The sequence below is a fragment of the Balaenoptera physalus genome (assembly GCF_965194825.1).
Source record: "Balaenoptera physalus genome assembly, chromosome: 16".
Classification (NCBI taxonomy): Eukaryota; Metazoa; Chordata; class Mammalia; order Artiodactyla; family Balaenopteridae; genus Balaenoptera; species Balaenoptera physalus.
In genome coordinates this window covers 15,159,109-15,179,509 of record NC_138898.1, presented here as the reverse complement: position 1 = coordinate 15,179,509, position 20,401 = coordinate 15,159,109, and the positions used below count along the sequence as shown (strand labels likewise).

The 20,401-nt window shown below is 48.9% G+C and overlaps 1 pseudogene across 1 annotated transcript; it reads left to right on the top strand.

The window, feature by feature from the left end:
• Positions 1 to 1,291: 1,291 nt before the first annotated feature.
• Positions 1,292 to 19,251, top strand: LOC309646102 (WAP four-disulfide core domain protein 2-like; annotated as a pseudogene). Its single transcript has 5 exons — positions 1,292 to 1,391; positions 15,124 to 15,197; positions 16,339 to 16,787; positions 18,079 to 18,088; positions 19,172 to 19,251. The product of its transcript is annotated as a WAP four-disulfide core domain protein 2-like (transcript).
• Positions 19,252 to 20,401: the final 1,150 nt, after the last annotated feature.

The following is a 20,401-nucleotide window of genomic DNA, read 5'->3' as shown; positions in this document are numbered from 1 at the left end:
TTTTAAATGTGCTGTCGACTGTAGTAAAGAAAGGAACAAACAGCATTGATTGTTGCAGTGTCCCCTTCTAGAAGTCTGCCCTCAGGAAGTTCCCCCAGTGCCAGAGGAGAGTCACAGTCTCTCTTCCAAATAGGTCTCCTTCTTCGTCAGAGGTAACCGAAAACCCTCTTGCTTCAGTGATTGACCTTACCCCGGTTCTGCCCTTTTCCCACCCCACCTGGCCTTTATTTTACCCCCTGGTCAAAGGAGCTAAGTGTTAACTGTCATACAGCTCACTATTGTTCTTAGTACAAGGACTGACTGTGCAGGGAGAAGGAATATGTCTGTTGCCTCCACTGCTTCCACAGCAACCTCACGACGTGGGCAGCACGGATCTCATGTGGCACCTGATGACACGGGGCTCCGGGAGATTTCTGGCCCCAGGTCACAAAGTTAGGAAAAGGAAGAGGTGGGATGCAAACTGAGGTCCTCTGATCCCAAAACCACTGGTGGAGAGCCCAGAGTCGGGAGTGATTTGCAGGCGATCTTCCAAGTTCCCCTGAGATCCACTCCGCCCCTGAGATCCACTCAGGCAGGCAGCTCTCCTGTTGGCGAAGCTAGGTGAGGGGTGGTGGGAGGTCATGCGGTGGAGACGTGTTCAGCTCCCTCCTTCCCCTCTGCCCACGCCCCTTACTCCTTTTTCTACACAGAAAAGCAGGATCTCTGCCCCAGATACAGAAGGCCTTCCTCCAGCTCAGCCTCTGCCTGGACCAGTGCCAGGTAAACAGCATGCCTCCAGGGAGTTGAGATGCTGCCACATGGTTGCAGGAAGGTGTCCTGTGTCACAATTGTCTTCTGAGTTAGGTGGGGGTGGGGCATTGGTGCCCAGATGTGATGACACCTGCAGGAGGCTGAAAATGAGGACCTGAGCTAACACACTGCTGCACACTTATCTGTCCTTTGATTTGCTCTCATCCACCCACTGACCGGCCATCACGTGCCAGGCCCTGCTCTAGGTGCTGGGACGCTCCATGAGGAACAAATCGGACAAATATTCCACCTGTGGAATCACAGTCTGTGTTTCCACAAGACCCACAGGCAGAGTCAAGTCTGAGAAGCGCTGTTACTGGGCATTTGGCCTCAGCAGGCAGAAGCAGGAAGCCTGGTCATGTAGGGAGATTTCCAGGAACAGCACTGACCCCAGAGCCTCCCCTTCCTCACTCCCCTCCTTATCCCCTGTTCCCACCGCTCAGCTGGGATATGGAAAACTGTGTCAGCCCCCAGCTTTCCTCAGAAGCCCTCCTGCCAGGCCATGAAGATGAACCAGCTCAGCCTCTCTGCAGCCCTTCTCGTCCTCCTGGGCACCCTGTCGGTCGGCACCCTGGAAGGTGAAACCAGCAAACAGGCCCAGGGTAAGTCCCGGCTCACCTCTCCTCTACAGGCTGGGGCAGGGTTGGGGGGAATGAGGTGAGTCCATGGGAGGGGCTGGGGAGCAGGGGTGGGGTGGGTGCTGACAGCCCTCTCTGGATTTCTCCTGGGAAGTTGGGCAGTTGTAAATCCAGGGACATTTCATGACTCTCAAAAGGAATCATTATGTTTCAGCTTTTAAAAAAAGTGTCCCACTGAACCCTACCAGACCAGGGACCCCATCTCTGCGACCCTCTGTTCCTGGTCACCGCCTTGTCCCTGAGCCTCACTTTAATGTAAAGAAAAGATCCACATTTGATCCTTGTCCTAGTTCATGGCCCAGGCCTCCTGAAACTCTTGGAATTTACTGTCTTCGTAGGTCATGAGAGGAGTCAAGGATGGGGCCCTAGATAGCTTCTGGATGGGACTGGACGCCAGAAGATCTCACCTGGTGATTAGAGGGTTAGAGCCTTCACCCCCAGCCCCTCTGGGGAGAGGAGAGGGTACTGAGGTAGAGTTCAGTCACCAATGGCCAATGATTCAATCAAATTGCCTACCTCAAACCCTCAATTAAAACCCATAAACACTGGGTTCAGAGGGCTTCAGGGAGGTGAACACATCAAGGGATTGTGAGGGGGGGGGTGTTCTGAGAGGGCATGGAGGCTTGGCACCCCCAGGGCCCCCTTTGCCCTACGCATCTTCTCCATAGGGCTCTCCGGGAGCTTTATCCTTTACAATAACTGGGGACAGTAAGTAAAGGGCTTTCCTGAGTTCTGTGAGTTGTTCTAATGATTACTGAATATGGGAGGTGGGGTCATGGAACCTCTGAATTTACAGCCAGTTGGTCACACGTATGGGTGACCCTGGGGTTGACGTTAGAAGTGGGGCAGTCTTGGGAGACCGTGTCCTCAAATAGTGGGACCTTAGTGTCAGAAGTGAATTGACTTGTGGGATGCTCGAGTGCTTTGGAGAATTGGCTGGTGCTGGTAAAGACTGGACCTATTTCGTTCATAGAAAAAACCCACACCCACTCTTCCCTGTGATTTGGTGGCTGTGGTGAGTCATGGGGACAGGGGAGTAATGAACGTGTGACACTGCATCCAGAAACTCTTACCAGTTATCTGCATTTTAAGGACATTGGCACAATCGGGTACTTTATCACAGTGGTCCCTAACCTTTTTTGACACCAGGGATGGGTTTCGTGGAAGACAATTTTTCCATGGAAGGAGGGGGCTGGGGGATGGTTGAGGCAGTACTGCGAGTGATGGGCAGCGGCAGGTGAAGCTTCCCTCGCTCGCCCTCCGCTCACCCCCTGCTGTGCGGCCCAGTTCCTAACAGGCCAAGAACCGGTACCAGTCTGCGTCCCAGGGGCTGGGGACCCCTGCTTTATCACATGATTGCGACATGGTAGTCCTGACCCTACCACACACATGCTGTGTGACCTGGGACAAGTCATCTGCAGTTTCTCCACCTGACCAGGGAAACCATGTTACATTGACTAGTTCTCTGTAAGGATTACCAATCTCAGGTATAAAGAGTTTAATCACATTTCTGGGACAATGATGTCCATTTTCCACCAAGACGTCTTAATCTGAAAAAATATGTCTACCTACTTCCTTTGGACAAGAAAAAATATTTAGGTGTCAAATAATGATGATTTCTCTCTTATTAAAATTAATCAGAGGGACTTCCCTGGCGGTCCAGTGGTTAAGAATCTGCACTTCCTCTGTAGGGGGCATGGGTTTGATCCCTGGTCAGGGAACTACGATCCCACAAGCTGCGCGGTAAGGCCAAAAAAAAAATAATAATAATCAGAAGGACATGGGACCACTGAGCTGAGCTTCTGCTCTGCCCGAGGCAGCTGCAGGGAGGGTGAGAAACACGACACTTCTGTGAGTTGCTCATGGGGCCAAGGCTGGTACAATATTAGTAAAAACTCAAGGTCCTTTCTCTTGTCCTTCTGCTTAACTTTTATTTTATGATCCTACCAAGATATAAAATCTAGAGCTAGATTGCTAATTATGTAGATGTTCCCCATCATTAAAAGGCATTTCACTAAGAGAAATTTTATAATACCCACTCTAAACAATGACTGTGCAATTCCCATGAGCGTGAAATGAGACGTTCAATCCCTTGACAAATATTTCTCAAGGCCCTACAAAACATTGTTCTTGGTGTGGGAAAATAGCTGTAGAAAAAATAGAGCAAAATAACTTGCTTTCTAGGGGGGAAACAGAAAATAGATAAAGGGGTAAATACTACGCCATGGTATAGGTCATGACAAGTGTTTTGAAGAAAGAGAGTGATGGGGATAAAAGAGGCTGTGCTCCTTCTGTAGACTGGTCAGCAAAACCCTCTGTGATAAGGAGGCGTTGAGAAGAGGCTGCAAAAAAAAAAAAAAAAAAAAGTTCCTGGTGTGTTTGAGCAGCAGCAAGGACCAGGGTGGCTGGAGCTGAGTGGGTAGGGAGGAGGGGAGTGGAAGGGGATGAGGCCAGAGTGACCATGGGGCAGGTCGTGAGGAGCCTTGTAGGACTTTATAAGAATCAGTATTTGACTCGGAGAGCTGGAGAGTCACTGAGGGATTGGTCACGGGAGCAATGGGATAGGACTCAAAGGTTGTAACAGGGTCCCTGCGGCTGCAGTGAAGAGAGTGGCCTCTAGGGGGCGAGGGCAGAGACAGAGGCCCAGTGAGCAGTCTGCTGCAGTGGTCCAGGTGAGCCACGATGGAGCGTTGTTGAACCTCTGTTTTTCCCTGGGTCTATGTCAGTTCTTTTGAATAACATGAATGACTTGCTCCGTAGAGGTTTTGACAAAACATAATGGAAAAGAATAAGAAAAGGAGTATATATGTATAACTGAGTCACTTTGCTGTCCAGAAGAAATTAATACAACATTGTAAATCAACTCTACTTCAATAAATTTTTTTTTTAAAGATATTCTTAAAGAAGATGAAAAAACAAGCCGCGGACTGGAGAAAAAAGAAGCATAAAGGTTTTTATGGCTGCTTCATCTTCCAATCATGAATATTAAATCATTAGCCATGGTGATTGACTCAAAATCCATGCCCTGTCCCCCCCGAATTTTCACATTTCACACCCCGACACCCCACCATTCTCTACTGCAAACAAACTGGTGGGTTCAGTTGTTGACCTTGTAGACTGAGCTGTGATGACCAGCCTCACAGCTGACCCAGAGCCCCTCCATCCCTGAAGCCCTGTGACCTGACTTCTGCCTGGAGCCTCCCTACCGGGGTCCCTGCAGGGCCATGATAACGAGGTAGTTCTTCAGTGCCTATTCTGGGCTCTGCGAGCCCTTTATATTTGGCGGCTACAAACGGAAGAAGAACAACTTCGAGAAGGAGGAGGACTGCACGAGAACCTGCGTTGCTATTATCCCCTTCTCTGGTAACAGAGGGGGCAGGACAGGGTGGGAGGGGAAGGACTGAGGGAAGAGGTGGAGCTCAGGGGGCCACACATCTCACGCCACCGTGTCTTTCCTCCTCTCTGCCTCCCAGGAGAAGTGGCTGCAGTGTCTTGTGAAACCACACACTGAGCACATCCTCCACGGGCCAGCTTGGCAGAAGGTCACCCCTAGAAGCCCCGTCATGAGAATCTGAGCTTCCTCACATGCTCCCCTTTTTCAGATGGGAACACTGAGTCAGCCACCCTACAGAGCAGGTCTGCACTGCTCCTGAACTCCCCACCCAGGCTTGGAAACTCACTTCCTTCTTGTTAATCATCCTGGTCCTGGGAGGACTGTGGTTGCTCATTTCTGGGATGGTCTAGGACCTGTCAGGACATACAGTGTTCAGGCCTTGGACTTCAATGATGTTAATCAGCAAACTCCTTCTTTTTGCAGAGAACATATGAACTGTGCTCCCCTGAGATTCTGAAGTCCGAGGAGGAGCCACGCAGGGCTGGGCTGCGGCTGCTTCTGAAACAGTTTGATCTCCTCTGAGTCCTTCTCTACCCCACCCTCCTCAGCAGAACCCTGCCTCTTTCCTTCCCCCCATGGGTCTACTTGCCTTAGCTCTGTCTCATCCAGTCGGTTCTAAGCACCAGGAGAACAAGTGTTCCCTTTATCCCTAGCACTTAGCACGGTTCCTGGCACAAAGGAGACCGTCCATAAATATTTGAGGAAGGAAGGAATGAATGCGGATGCACATTCCTCACAACCTGAGTAACTACAGAACCTACGGTTTGAAGCCAGGATTGTTGTCTTAACCCACATCCTCACTGCATCCTCACCTTCATCCCCCACCCCACCATCACTGCTCTCCTGTGGGTGGCCAAGGTGGAATTTCTGGCATCCAGTTCCCTCAATTTTTTTTTTTTTTTTTTAAAGCCATGCTGTGAGGCTTGTCGGATCTTAGTTCCCTGACCAGGGATTGAACTAGGGCCCTCGGCAGTGAAAGCATGGAGTCCTAACCACTAGACGGCCAGGGAATTCCCTGATGTTGCAATTTTCCTGTCTGTGGCCTCAAACAGTCTGGCTTATATTTCAATAAATTCATATTCAAATTACACTAACTGGATTCTGTGGTTTGCCCCTAAGAACCTTCACCACTAGGGTCCACGGAGATGCTGGTCCTTCTCACTATTCTGCAGAGCAGTGGGCACCTCCCCTTTTCCTGTCCTCAGACTGGGCCCTGCCAGGTATAGGAAGTAAACCCTTTACAGCACCATCTACCTCTGAATGGCCACCCCCAGTGACACCAAAACCCGGGTGAGAGACACCTCAACATGAAAACTTCCTTTCTTTATGTCTTGGACCAGGTCAAATTGGGGGCAGGTTGCTCTCCTGGACTCTCTGAAGGAGAAAGGAAGGAGTGTGAGGCTCAATTGTCCACTTTCCTGAGGAACCTCCTTCCCTGAGGTCACGTGTGGGGAGGGGCTTCTTACTTCAGTTAAAGTAGGGCAACTACCTTTTAGTAAGCGCTGGCCATGCGCCAGGCTCTGTGGTTGCATTTTGCCTGCATGATTTCATTTAATCATCCTAAGAATCCTGGGAGGGAGGAAATGGGAGCACGGAGATGTCACTTAGCTAGAGGATTAGTTTCCTGGGGCTACTGTGGGAACCAAGGTAGAGGCCCTGGCTGTCACCTGAAGAGGTCAAGGCCAGCCTCCCTGAAGAGGTTAAGGCCAGCCTCCCTAAAGAGGTGATGTCTGAGCTCAGTTTGGAAGGGTGAGTTGGATTCTACCAGGTACCGTGAGGGTGAAATGAGCTTTGAGGCAAGACAAAGAGGTGGAGATGAGAACAGAGATTCTACTTCCATCCATTTCCCAGGTTGTAGTCTGTATCAATTTCCATGTAGCCTTTGAGCATCATGAGGAGACCCCAACTTGTTCCTCGAAGTCCATGCAACCCTGAATACAGATGGACCTGGGAGTTCCCCTGTACAGAGTAAGGGAGAGGAGTTACCTGGCAGGGTAGGGGGAACCACCTTATTTACATGGGAGCCCTGGCCACAAAGCTTGAGATTCCTGCTTTCTTCTGCTAATTCCAGCTCCTGAGGGGAGTGAGGTGGTCACCTTTATCATCTCTCAGGAACAGACCCATCAGACCTGAGCGACATAGGTGAGTGGATGTTTGGACAGAGGAGAGATTTTGTGTTGGAAAATAAATTGGAGAAGGCTACTGAATAAGTGCTAAAATTTCATAGGAGACAGTTAGTCACCCAGCCTCAGTTTTTATACACCACCCCCCCATGGGGACCTCATTTTCTCTTGGGCATCAGGGGCCAGCTCACAGAATTCATCAATAGTACACTCTCCCCATTTAACCATAAGAGTTAAATGGAAAGGCCCCTAGGCCTTGGCTTTCCACATTGGTGCTCAGTCGGCTCCCAAGAAACCTTCTGACCAGTTCTACTGTCTTTGTCCTAAGAGAGCATACAGACATTGGGAGATGGCAATCAAAAAGTAACCCCCGCACACAAAGTGTCTTTCAATTCCTTGTGCAAAATTTTGTTAAGTCCCCTCCACAAGCTTTCAGATTCTCAGGACTCAATTTGAGGGAATCCGTCTTTTTCACTCCCTACAATTTATACAGAGGCTAATAGGAGGGTAGCTACCTTCATGAGGTGTTTGCTCACTGGGATGAAGGAGGGAGGTTGGTGTAAGTATAGGAGGGTGGTCCGTAGGGTCAGAGCACCCAAGTCACCTTCCCAACTTCCTCCCCCGGTTGGGCAAGAGCTGCGGCAATTGGATATGTGGAAATATGAACAAGCAAAAGAGGATGGTTGAGAGGCAGGGCAGGATGTAGATGGTGGGCAGGGGTCCAAGACTAATGCAGGTATTTCCCAGGATGCACCGTATTTCAGTTTCATACCAGACCTTCCCAGCTGCAAGGCATTGTGCTAAATGACTTCTTCAGAATCTAGTGAGTCCTCAAAGGGAGGTGCCAGCTCTCTCAAGTGGAGCCACTTTGACAGTGTTTCATGGTCCTGCCTCTGGGAAGATGTGGAATGGGGGATCTTTGGAGAACAGAGTCTGACTGTCTTATTACATACAAGGAAATTAAGGCACAGGGACCTCAAAAATCATAGCAGTTAAATAAATGAGGGCATAGGTGGTGCTCGTTCTGTTACTCACTACCTCGTCCTCTTGGGCAAGTTTCTCAGTGTCTCTGAGTTTTACTTTCTTTCATTATAAAATAAGGATAATGCTTGTACCTGTCAATGTTTACAGCCACAGAGCACTAGAAACACTCCTGTTCCTAGTTGAATGCGTTGGGCTTATTACTCACCACAGCAAGAAACAACAGTCACCCTTGGGAACCACATGGTGTCTCATTAAGAGAATGTTAGAAAGGACTTACAGGATGTGGGCTTGTGTTAGGTGATTTTAGGGAGGGTTTCAGCAAGCTGGCTTTGCTCTGGTTGGATGCTGTCAGGAAGTGGGGAAGTTCTATGACTATCTTAACTGTAAGAAGGGACAACTAGATAAAGGTTAGAGCTATGTTTGGTGAAGAAGCAGCAGTCATTCATATTAGGCAGGATAGGGGGATGCTTGGTCATTTTGGTGGCCTGTATAATATAGCTCATTTTGTCTGTGTTCGAACATGATTACAGGGTGTCCACTTTTTGTCTTAATCCATCATGGACACAGGATGACTTTGTCTGCTGTTAATGTCCTGCGAAATATTTATGTTCAGCAAGGGAACATAAGACCGACTGTGGTGCCAGGTCAGCTCTTGGAAGCCAGAGGTTGCTTTCTCTTTCTTTATCAACCTCATAGCATTATGGTGAGAATTAAAAGGATATGAGGGACTTCCCTGGCGGCCCAGTGGTTAGGACTCCACGCTTCCACTGCAGGGGACACAGGCTCGATCCCTGGTTGGGGAAGTAAGATGCCGCAAGCTGCGCGGTGCAGCCAAAAAATAAATACAATTTTTCAATAAATAAATAAATAAAAATAAATAAAAGGATATGATATTCGGAAAATGCTTTGCACAAGTGCCTGGCAGAGTAACCCCTCAATGAATGACAGTTCTGAAAACAGTACTAGTAATACTATTAATGATAAGTTATTTAATTATTATTAATAATTATTAATTTATAACAGTTTAATGGGAAAGAACTTGGTACTAATTAGAAGACATTGGCTTCAGCCGCTCTGGATGATGCTGTGTGATCTTGGAAAAGTCCCTTCATCTCTCTGAGCCAAAGGTTCTTTCTTTGCAAAATAAGAAAGAAAAATTCTTCTCCCTTAAGAAATTCACAGCTTGTTTCTTTGTGAGGACTACATTGATTGTGGTGCTGAAGTGCTTTGAACACACCACAGACCAAAGCACTTGCCTAAAAGCACGTAGGATTTTAGTTTCCTTGCCTTCTGACTGCTTTTTAAATGTGCCGTCCACTGCATTAAAGCAAGGAGTATATAGCATTGTGTTTGTAGTGTCACCTTTCATAAACCCCCCTCAGGAAGTCCCTCAGTGCCCAAGGAGTATCAGAGTCTGCTTCCTAAAAAGGTCCCTTTCTTCTTCCAAGGTAACCTAAAGCCCTCTTGCTGCAGAGGTAGATCTCAGCCAGGTCCAGTCCCTTGCCCACTCCACGCCCTTTATTTGACCTTCTGGTCTCTCAAAACTGTAGGCGGGAAGCGGGGGCTTCTGTTGATTCTCTTTGGGATCAAGCAACCTGTTCCTCAGACGTTAGGAACAATTCTTTAAGGAAGGAGCTGCCTGCCCCCTGGTGGCAGCATGAGGAAGTGCGACCTTCGCTGGAAGTTGCACATACCACCTCTACTGTGATGTGGCAAAATTGAACTCCTAGGTTTTGGTTTTTAAAAGTGTGCCTGTGGGGAATTCCCTGGCGGTCCAGTGGTTAGGATTCTGCACTTCCAATGCAGGAGACGTGGGTTCAATCCCTGGTCGGGGAACTAAGATTCCTGCAAGCTGCAGCGTAACCAATGAATAAATAAAAAATAAGTGTGTGTGTCCCCTAGTTAATATAAACAATTAATATAAAATCTTTATGAAGCATCTGTAATACACAGGACAGACCCAATCTCTGCTCTCATGAGTTCAGTTTACTAGAAATCGTGTGAGATATTTAACAAGTGATTAATGAGAAACGCAATGTCCCTTAGTGAGAAGAAAGCACTGGGGTGTGATGGGAGAGTTAGCAGGGGACTTGGCTAAGTGTGGAGGTGGTGGGAGTTGGGATGGGAGGAATCCTCCGGAGGACTTGGAGCAGAGGAATATCGAGATCTGATTTACTTTTTAAAAGGCCGCCGTCCAACAGGAGAAAGTGTAACACACCAAGAATGGAGGAGGTCAGTCGGAGATGGAGATCTGAGATTATTCACCTAATGGAAAATGGTATAAGAGGAGTGGATGATGTAATCAGGGAGTGTGCAGAATAACAATAATAGGGAGAATGCAGCTCTGCTCTTGCCTCCCCATGTGACCCTGGAGGTGGGTCCATTTACAAGGGAGGCTGGTGCCTGGTACTATGTAATAATGCAGATGAATAACAACCACGGTAAAAATCTGGTTTACAAGGATGCTCCTATCTAAGATGATTTTGTGAAGCATTCCACATTAATTCTTGGAGTACTGGCTGTGCGTGCACTTTGCCCCTGCCTGTCCTGTGCTGTGCTCCCTGGACTCGGGATGCCAATTCAGCCTCCGTTTTCTCCTCTATAAAGTGGGCATGATGAAATCTACCCTGCCCACCTCTCATGACTATATGGAGGATGAGATTAGATAAACCCTGGGAAGGGATGTTGAAGGGAGAAAGAGGGAGGTTCTTTCTTTCCTTCACTTCTCTTTTCTTCTTTTTCTTTCTTTCAACTACTTTACATCATGGATTATATGTTTCTTTTAACTCTGTGTTTTGGCATATGCTCTTTGTTACTCATTATCAGATTTCATTGGAATCATTTGTCAGTTTCCTAGAATTTCATGTTTGATTCTTACTTAGTTTACTCTTCAAGTGCTAAATATTTATTATTGATCTCCATCCTAAGAGCACATAGATAGCCTTATACTGACAGATTTCTCACGTATATATTTAATGGCTATTTTTAGGAGAGAATTTGTTGCCACACATAACACCGAGCTTTCTTTCTTAGGAAGGAAGAAAGAGGAAAGGCCGTTGGGTAGATACCTGGGAGAGTCTGTTACAGTTTCTCTCCCCGTGGAGATCAGGCAGAGAAACCATAACGCCTGACTTTCCCAGGCAAAGACAAAATACTTTCAGGTACCCTGAACTGCTGGGAGTGCAGGCACAAAGTGTCTTTGGTCCAGAACCTGAGCTGTCAGAGCATGAAGGTAGATGACATCCTTGGAGCCACCGGGATGAAGCAGGGCCAGGTAGACAGAGCTCAGAGTATCTACAGGGCATTTTGACAACAGCTGTTGATCACGAGTTGGCGCCGTCTTGATGCTTTGAAAAAAAAATTGTCTCCTAATCCATGTGGACTTTATGAGGGTAGAAGTAATTTTTTTTATTTATTTACATTTTTATTTATGGCTACGTTGGGTCTTCATTGCTGCGCGCCGGGTTTCTCTAGTTGCAGCCAGTGGGGGCTACTCGTCATTGCAGTGCGTGGGCTTCTCATTGCAGTGGCTTCTCTTGTTGCGGATCACGGGCTCTAGGCACGCGAGCTTCAGTAGTTGTGGCTCACAGGCTCTAGAGCGCAGGCTCAGTAGTTGTGGCACACGGGCTTAGTTGCTCCACAGCATGTGGGATCTTCCCGGACCACGGCTCGAACCCGTGTTCCCTGCATTGGCGGGCGGATTCTTAACCACTGAGCCACCAGAGAGGGTAGAAGTATTATTTCATGTTATTGATGAAGAAACTAAAGCTTAGAAGGGTAAAATAACTTTGCCAAGGTCACTGAGCTAGGAAATGATAGAGCTGGGATTAACTTCTTTTCCAAGGTCACATAACCAATAATGGCAGGAGTTGGGATTCGAACTCAAGACTCTCTGACTTTAAAGACTGACCTCTAAAAGAGGTTTGAGAGCAATGTCATCACAGACTCTGTAGATTTACAAGAGGGGACTCAAGTTACATCACATATGATGCTCTCCTTTTCATAGTTTTTTGCACTGAGAGGATGTAGAAAACTTTTTTTCTGTGAAGACTTTGCATTTATGCCATAAGACCTTACCTGTGAGTTAGAGGAGGATGAGGGCTGGGAAAAGGTCACTGGATTTGGAAATGAGGAACTTGATGGTGACCCTGGTAAAGGCATCAAATCTCCCTGGTTGTGAGCAACAGAAACTGAGTCTGGCCATTGGAAGCAGAGAAGGAATTGGTTAGAATGGTGTGGGGGGATGCAGCGGGCATCTATTCACTCTTCCTGATTGTACCCTTAAATGAGATCCTGTTGGAGTCTTTTGCTTGTAACCAATAGCGCTGATTTAGTTTACCTCTCGGAACTGAAGGGAGTGCTAAAAAGAACCCAGCTTGGAGAGAATGGTAAACAAGGCAGAACCAAGGTCTTCTCAGGCCACCTCTGAATGAGCTCCATGCATTTTCAGGTTTCGTCATTCACTGCTCAAGATTAAAATTCCAAGGAGAGCATCTGATTGGCCACCCCTGGTCTGGGAGTAAGTCAGGAACTCTGATTGATGAGCCCCTCAAGGCATCTTGTTCTGGGTGGAGGAAGAGTCAACCCCCAAATCAAAAATCAGGCTACAATTATCAGTAAAAGGACAAATGGATGCTAGGTGACAAAACAGCAGGATAGCCCTTACACTCAGAGAGAGAGAGGTTTCCATGGAGAGAAGGGAGTTTGAATGGGTCCAAATTCCAAGTGAACAAAGCCCTATTGTATGGTAAAAGACACTGTGTTTGTTCCTGAGACTTTCTCAAATCTTCAATGTTCCGTTGATTACGGTCACCTTATAGTGGGCATGTCTGCAGCTGACTCATGTCACCTCCCATTACAAAACTTTCCTTCTTTCCTTTCTATTTCCTCTCCTCCTTTTCTTCATGATAAACATGATTTTACACTTAGGAAATCATGTTCAAAATTTTTGATGCATCATCTATGTTAATCTCAGATAGATGTGTGTGTGTATAACATTTAAATAACTGGGACCACATGACTTGCTTTGGCCAGGTCTTCACTCTGCTTTTCTGCCTTGTTTCCTCCGGTGAGTCACTTTGCCTAGCTGAACTTCAGTTTCTTCATCTGTAAAAATGGGAAAAATAATACCTAATGCATAAGATTGTTAAATAATAACAATTACCTTTTATTGAACACTTACTGTGAGCCCACGCCAGAGGTCACAATTTTAAACACCTTCCAAGTCAGATGAGCAATGAGGATGGAAGTATTTGGAGCGGGAGTGGGGGCAGGAGAGACAATAGGTTATGGTGGGGATTATGGAAACTGGAGAGATCGCTCCTCTTTATAACAAGAGAGCAGCTCTACTTAGCATAGTTCATGGTTTTCAAAGTGTGATGCCACACATCCCTGGAAACCTGTAAATGCAGATTCTCACGTTTCGCCCCAGTCCTACTGAATAAAAGCTCTGGGGGTGGGATTCTCGAAATCTGTGTTTTAGCAAGCCCTCTAAGTGATTTGATGCTGGCTGAGATTTGAGACCCACTTCTCTAGCTGAACTTTGCCATGGGAGTTTGCACGACTGTGTTACCAAATTGTTTACTTTTTCCAACAGACGCTAGAAATTTACTTTTATGTGAAATCCCCCAATCTTAAATCTTGGCAAGTATTTCAAAATTTTTAAACGTACTATGTGGGCTAACATTACAATATTTTAGCCTGATTTCCAACCTCTGGTTTATGCTCTTCCCTTTAATCCTTAAAATAAGCTTACAAAACTGTTATCAGGGTACCACTTTTAAGGAAGAAGATGTAGGTCTGAAAAGCGAGGTGTTGCTCCAGGTCACATAGACAGGAAGCAGCCAACCCCTGATCCGGATCTGAATGTATTTGGTTTTAAAGGCTCTGTCTTCTTTATTTTTTATGCAGAAGCAAAAATATATGAATGTACCTAGCACAGAGCCTAGCATCACACAAAGCTAACAGGCTTTTGCTTGCCTCTGGCCACTGACCTAATAAACTTTCTTCTCCAACCTTCAGCCCTACCCTATCCTTCTGACTCAGACTAATCCACATTCCTGTGAGATACAGTCAGTCTGCAGGGGGGCCCAAGAGGGATGGGGAGGGGTAAGGCCAAGCAGTTTCCTGGCTTGGGGAGCTGGCTAGGTGCCAGAAGAAGGCTGTGGAGAGCAGTGCCTGAGGCTGAAGGTCCAGTAGGCAGCTGGGTCCACAGGCTAAGACCATTTGCTCATCAAAGTGTCCTCTGCTGCCCTAGACTGAGTTCCAGGAGCTGCCCTGGGCTGCGCCCCTACCTGGCTCCTGCGTCTTGGCTGTTGACTGTTCCCTGTGCCCAGAGTAAACAGCCCTGGCCCCTCCCAACCAGGACCTGTCTCCAGTCCCCAGGCTGAACATGGGAATTGGGGAGGCATTCTCAGCCTCTTTCCCCTGGGACCCATCTGTGAGGACAGTGGCTGGATGTACTTCTGTCACCAAGTCCGACTCACCTGTCATCCCAAGGGTCACTGACCCCGACCCCTTGTACCCTCCAGCAGCAAAGACCTCCTGGCGCTTAAGGACCTCAGATTTTGGATCAGGAAGGATGTTTGAAGGTTCTTCTTGCTGGGTAACTGTGTTTTGGCCTTTACCAGCTTGCATTTTAAAGCTTGGTGTATACTCAGCCGTCTCCTTACTAACAGGAGACACCAGTTTTCAAGTACTCACAGCCATTGAGCTACGACCCGTTATGCGCCAGAGCTGGGGTTCCTGTGTCAGTCAGTGTGTATCTAGCCCTGAAGGAGGGCACAGCTGTTCCATTCAGTAACACGCCATTTGTGTTCTCATGGGATTTTTATATTATCATCATCTTTGGAGATGACAACATGGCAGCTCAGAACAGGGAAGTGATTCATTCAAGGTCCCTCAGCTGGCAGATGGTGGAGGTGGGTGGGAGTCAAACCCAGACCCTGTCACCCAAAGCCAGTGCCGAAGTCTCCTTTAATGACTTTCTCTACACCAACTGTGTGCCCTAGATGTGTCACGAAGAACATACATTTATGATGGAATGGAAAAAATGAGGGCTTGGAGGGATGGAGACTTGGGATCAAACCTTGTCTCTACAGCTTCTCATGGGACCTTGGGTGGCAGGGTACCCCCTCTGCACATCCAGTCCACCTGTCAGGCACAGCTGATGACAACAATATCCGTCTGTTCACAGGTGTCTGGGAAGACCCATGGCTCCGTGAGACGCTGAACACAGAGCTGCACACGGCGAGCCCTGAGACAGTGCTGGTGTGGAAAAGAGAGGGAGGGAGAAACACGTGAAATGGCTCTAGATGTTACTAGGTGTTTCACCTTCTTTGGCCTCAGTTTCTTGTGTCCAGTCGGTTCATTCATGAATAATTTTTCCTGCAGCTCCTACTATGTGCTCTGTATCCCTACACAGCAGCTCCACCATGAATCTCTAAAGAGCAATCTGCACTCTGACCTGCTGACCCCAAATCCAACCACTTCATCCGCAGCCTCCTCCCTGTGGGTCCTGCCCTTTCCCCCTCCTTTACCGGCAGCGGGCATTACCGGGAATGGAAACCGTGGAGTCCGGGATCTAGCCTTCGGCCTCCTGCTGCCCTGCCCACGGGCCCCAGGAGGGAGGTGGGGAAGGAGGAGTGGACAAGGGTCCAGCTGCAGCTGGTCGAGCTGCACCGGCCTGGAAGCAGCTTAGGTTCCTGGTTCCCACTGGGGCCAGAGTGACACCTGATCCTGGGGCATTGTGAAATGACAGGAGGTGGCAGCCGGCCCCAGGTGCCTGTTGAGTCCTCTACCCAAGCCAGCTGGGCCCCGCCAACACCTCACGCCTCCAGGCACACGGTTAAATCTCCCCATCCGGAGGTGCCTCACTCCTGCACCATGCCTGCCTGCCGCTACCTCAGTCAACTCATTGCCACCCTCCTCCCTGGCCTGCTGCCGCCCCTCCCCCTCCTCTGGCCCAGGTGAGTGGGGCGGGGAGAGGCCTGTTGCCAAGAAGGGGCGGAACCGGGAGCGCCAGGAGGGAGCCAGCAGAGGCTTAGCCTCTCTGGGGACAGAGAAGTGAAGATTCCTGGCGTGGAAATGGGGGGGACCAATGAAGACTAAGATGTAGGGATCCCTGGTGCCTAAAGGTGGTGACCCTTGGATTTTCAAGTGTGAGGTCCAATGTGCTGGAGGTGGGGAGACCACTGAAAGCTGAAATCTGGGGAGAGACTCTGTGCTGAGGCTGGAGACACAGTGGTAGGAGGGGAACTCTGCCCAAGCTCCAAAGCTCAGCTGTGCGGTGCGGGTATCCGTGCGGGGGTCCCCTAGGGACTGAGGGCTCTGAAGCCAAGGGTTAGGTCACTCCAGCCCTCCCAAGTGTTGGGGACCCCTGCCTAGAGGTGGGGCTCTCTTAAGGCCGTAGGGGGCGCCAGGGCCAGAGACTGAGATTTCCGGGGGGAAATTGAGATTTCTCAATTCCTCCCGGGAGACTGAGATTTGGGGCCGTCAGACGGGAGGCGGGCATCCTCTGAGAGCGGGACTGAGTCCCCCACTGCGCGTCCGCCTCCCAGGCACAGGAGCAGAGAAATCAGGCGTGTGCCCCTCGCTGGAGGTGGACCTGAATTGCACGCAGGAGTGCCTCTCGGATGGGGAATGCGCGGACAATCTCAAGTGCTGCCGGGCCGGCTGCGCCACCGTCTGCCAGATGCCCAATGGTAACCCCGGGGGACCCACGCGGGGCGGGGGCTGGCGTATGACTGCAGCTCCCGGTTCAGGAGCAGGGGCGCTCCCGACCCAGGAGTCCCTGGCCAGGTCAAGGCGGATGGAACCAGATCTGCCCGGGGCTCTCCCTCCCACAGCCAAGAGACAAAGGCATCGCTGAAGCTCAGCAGGGGTAAAGAGAGACATCCCCACTCCAGGCTGGATTCAGTGCTCTAGAGGAGGACCCACTTCCAGGACACACTGCGGGGACATTGTTCTCAGAGGTCAGGAGACCTCCCCAGCCAGCTGGAGCTGCAGGGCCGTCCTGGTGAGAGAGCTGGATCCCAAAGCCTGGGGAGCGCATCCTTAACAGCATTCTTCCCCTGGGGTCTCCCCCAGCCCTGGGGGTAAGACTTGGGGCGCCTAGCCTGGCAAGACTCCCTGGAGTCCTCTGTCCAGATGAAAATAGACTTTACAGATTTAAGAGAGCATCTTAAAGATGTGGAGTGAACATCTGAGAGAGAAACGTTGTTGCCCAAAGTCACGCCGCCATCCCTGGCTGCATAGGAATCCAAGCAAGGAGGTTCAGCTTTTGCCTGAGTGGTTTGAAGAAATCAGGACCCCTCCCCGAGCACCCCTTCCACTTCTTCATCTTTAAAGCACTCTCTTCCACTCTAAGGATTGAGTGAGAGAAAGTATGTGAAGCTTGGGTGTCATGAAAAGTACCTGCTACAGCTCAAGACTGTCCAGCAGGCCATGGGAGCTCCCATTGGAGCAGGAAGGGGCCTTAGACAGCGTGGAATTCAAGCTTCTATTTTTCAGAGGGAAAAACTGAGGACTAGGAGCTGGCATATGACTGGGGGTCCCAAGGTATTATGATTACTGTTCTTTATCCAAATTCAGCCCCTGTTATGTTCCCGCCTTGTGATTTCTCTGAAGATCCCCGCAGGGGCTGGGAATGTTTGTAATCAGAGACCTCAGTCACTCATGAGCAGGGAGGTGGGAGGTGGAGGGAGGACAGGCCCCTCGGGGGCTCCTGGGTCTGGGGGCCTCTAACCTGGACCAGAGGGAGGAGGACCAGGGGAGGAGGACATTGGGAGAGAAAGACAGACAGATGAGAGGGGAGGGGGGAGGAAAGAGGAGTCTCTGCCGTTAGGGGGGCTCTCTGCTGCTCCCTGGTCTCAGATGGACAGACTGAGGCAGGAAGAGGGGCAGGACCAGAGGGCCTCCTGAGTTAGAATCCCAGTTGTGCCATCTGCTGGTTGTGGGTCCTGAGCAAGTCGCTTCACCTCTCTGAGCCTCTGCTTTCTCGCTGGCAAAATGGGATGAGAATCCCAGATGTTGTAGGGTCGACATGAGGCTAAATGAAATCATACATGTGAAATGTCTCAGGAGAGAGTAGACCCTCCATACACAGTGGCTTGTTTTGTGAGTACCCCGTTCCCGATGCCCTTCTGTCCAGGGGCAGCTCGGTATTGAGAGCTCCTGCCCTTCTCAAGGGAAAGGGTGTCTTTGTACCAGGAAGGCAGCCCCTCCTGTCCCCTGCAGCTCATCACCCAGCTCTGTGCCCCTTTGACATTTGGCTGGGCTTGCTCCTGGGGCTTCTGGGCATTGAGCCAGCTCCCTTCTCCTTGACCCTGGAAGTGGAGCACAGGGTGTGTGTGTGTGTGTGTGTGTGTGTGTGTTAGTGGAAGAATGCTTGTCTGCGTGTGGATGAGTGATTGGGAGGGGGGCTTGGTGCTACACGGTTGTAACTGGGAGTGAATATATGGGAGTGAGTGAAGGGACTGTGGGTGTGTAAGCCCTCACACCAGCACTGCACTTTACCACTTACAAAGCAGCAGAGTGCGTGGTGCACAGATGCTGAAGCCGGATTCCTGGGTTCAAATCCTGTCTCTACCTTGTGTGTCTTTAGGCAAATTACTTACTCTCTTAATGCCTTGGTTTCCTCATCTGTTACATAAGGAAATATTAAAAATTCCTCTCCTTTTCTTTTAGGATTACTGTGAGAATTAGGTGAGTTAATATACATCAGATGCTATATGCCTGGCTATATGCCTGGCACATAGAAGAAGCTGAGTAAGTGTTAACTGTTGTAATTATTACAACAAAGGACTTTGACTGTACAGGGAGAAGGAATAGATGTCTGTTGCCTCCACTGCTTCCACAGCAACCCCAGGACGTGGGCAGCACGGATCTCATGTGGCACCTGAAGACACGGGGCTCTGGGACATTTCTGGCCCCAGGTCACAGCGTTAGGAAAAGAGCTGGGACTCAAACTGGGGTCCAATAATCTCAAAACTGCTGGTGGAGAGAGCAGAGGGGAGAGATTTGCAGGCAATCTTCTTGCTCCCCTGAAATCCACTCAAGTAGGCAGCTCTTCTGTTTGTGAAACCAGGTGAAGGGTGGTGGGAGGTCATCCCCTGAAGCATTCATCTCCCTGCTTCCCCTCTGCCCACACCCCTTACTCCTTTTTCTACCCAGAAAAGCAGGTTTCTTGCTCCAAGCTGGACATCGCCTGCCCCCAGCTCAGCCTCTGACTGAACCACTGCCAGGTAAACAGCACGTGTCTGGCCAGTTGAGATGCTGCCACAATGTTTGTGGGAAGGTGTCCTGTGTCACGCCTGTCTTCTGAGGTTGCTGGGGGTGGGGGGAAGCACACTGATACCCAGATGTGATGACACCTGCAGGAGGTTGAAAAGGAGAACCTGAACTAACACACTGCTGTTTATGTATCTATCCATTGATTTACTTTCATCCGCTCAACGACTATTCACTGAGTCTCTATCACTTGCCATGCACTGCTCTAGGTGTTAAGATGCTCTGAGTGAACAAATGAGACAAAAAATTCTCTCTAGGGGGTTTATGCACTACTGGACAATAAACAAAATAAATAAGCAAGTATATTCTGTGGATGTTAGAGGGAGATCAGGGTCCTGGAGAAAAAAGAAAACAGAAAGGGCATAAGGAGTACTAAGGTGGAGGAAGGGGGCAGGGAACGGTGTTGCAGTTTCTACCTGGGACCACGAGTGAGGGCACCACCAAGAAGGCAGCTTATGAACAGAGAGTCATGCAAATGCCAGAGGGAGACATGAGGCCACCAGGGGAGAGTGTTACAGCCAAAGGGGGCAGCAGGTGCAAAATGGGAGCATCTCTGGTAAGTTTCAGGAAAAGCCAGAAGGCTGGCTTTCTTTTCCCAGAATAATTGTGGATGTGTCCACTGAATTCTGCCATGGAGTGTTGCTATGAAATGGCCTAAATATTTTTCTCCTTTAGAGGTTACTTCTTTGTACCAGAATGCCTAAAAGCCTCTTTGCTTATCCTTGAGTTTCAGTAACTGAACAAGGATATTCTGATATCATTCTGCATCATTTTTTCTTTTTTTTACTGGAACATGGAATGTTTTTTCAGTCTACAGATTTTTTTAGGGAAGTTTTCTTATATTACGTCTTGAAATAAATTTTCTGTTCCAGTCGTTGAGTTTTCTATTTGAGACATCAATTATGTTAGATTATCTTCACTTGTCATCCAGTAGTTGTTAAAGGCATGTCTACAGGAGAAATTTAATTTCCAGCTTTGCCTTTTGCTATCTGTGTGATCTCAGACAAGTTATTTAACTTCTGTGGATATAGTTTCTATTTGGAGATAACAATGGAAACTACCTGTGTTTGGAATCCCGAAGACCACACTCAGGTTTAATTCATAAAAAGACTCACAGGACACTAAGGTGTAATACTTAGGTATACAGGAAATTGATACCGAGTCAAATCAACAAAGGGGAAGAA